The sequence below is a fragment of the Lactuca saligna genome, chromosome 2, assembly GCF_052625555.1.
Source record: "Lactuca saligna cultivar CGN05327 chromosome 2, ASM5262555v1, whole genome shotgun sequence".
In the NCBI taxonomy this organism is placed as follows: Eukaryota; Viridiplantae; Streptophyta; class Magnoliopsida; order Asterales; family Asteraceae; genus Lactuca; species Lactuca saligna.
The window spans coordinates 70962103-70963662 of record NC_136418.1 but is presented as its reverse complement, the minus strand read 5'-3'; positions in this window follow the sequence as shown (position 1 = coordinate 70963662).

Genomic DNA, 1560 nt, shown 5'->3' with positions numbered 1-1560 from the left:
GAATGAGAAAGGTATAGAATTTAATACCAGAAAAGATGATCAGTAGAGTGTGTATTCTGGATCCACTTCCTCTTCCTTGAACTCTCCAACTTTCTCCTTCTCCTTCTTACTCCAAAGATGCCTTCACAAGCAATAAACACACACACACACACTCACTAAGAAACAACTAGGGTTTGATAAGGAATGCTCTGAGGGTGATGGAGGCCGAAATGGGGGCTATAAGGATGTTTAAATAGGTTGCAAACCCTAAGAATTAAGGTCTCCTCCTGATTGGCCTACTCGCCGAGTCCATGCGTGGACTCGCCAAGTAGATCACTTAAAACCCGTATCCAACTCGACATCTACTCGGCGAGTTAGGGCTAGAACTCGCCGAGTAGCTCTTCCTAAAAGAGCATTTAATCAAAATAAATACGTACCAGGAATGGGGCGTTACAGTTCTTTACCGTAGTCTAGTGAGCCTTGCCAGGGTTCCCCTGATATCTGCTGACCATGCTCAAGGCGAAGGCCACATCAGGACGAGTAGCAGTCATAGCATACAGGATTGAGCCTACAGTGGAAGCATAAGGTACTCAACTCATTTATACGATCTCAGCCTCGGTACTCGGGCTCCGAGACTTACTCAATCCAGCGTTACTCTGGATAGGTAACTCTCATTTCTTGAAATCTTGCATGCTGAACCTCTTCAACACCTTATCCAAGTAGGTACTCTGACTAAGTCCAATTAGTCTTTTATTCCGGTCTCTCAAAATCCTTATCCCTGGAATATAGGCAACTTCTCCAAGGTCTTTTATAGCGAAATACTTCCCAAGCCAGGACTTCACACCCTGCAAGGTTGGGATGTCATTTCCTATGAGTAGTATCTCATGCACATACAGTACCAAAAAGCTAACTATACTCCCACTAGCCTTGATATATACACAAGAGTCATCTTCACTCCTTGAAAAGCCAAACTCTTTGACTTTCTCATTGAAAAAAAGATTCCATCTGCGAGGTGCTTGTTTCAATCCATAAATGGATTTCTCAAGCTTACACACTCTATTAGGGTGTTCTGTACTGACAAAACCCTCTGGATGACATATGTAAACATCTTCAACCAAACTTCCATTGAGAAAAGCCCTTTGCAACAATCCGCGCCTTATAAGTGTGCACATTACCATCCATGACAGTATTCTTCTTGAAGATCCATTTGCACCCAACTGTCTTACGACCAGGTACATTGTCAACCAAGTTCCAAACTTAATTGTCATACATGGACTGCATCTCGCTATCCATTGCCTCTTTCCATTTAGCAGACTCAGGGCCTGCCATGGCTTCCGCATAGTTGTTAGGTTCATCCAGACTTACCAGTGTCTCATCATTGATAAGCGTCTCACCTGTCGCAGTAATATGGAACCCATAGTAGTGCTCAGGTGCATTCCTAACCCTTGTGGAACACCTCAGAGATACAGACTCGTCAATTAGATCAACAGGAGTTTCCTCCTCAGGTTAACTACTAGGGTCTAAAGTTCCTTTAACACTTGACTCTTGAATTTATTCAAGGTCAATCTGTCACACCCCTGA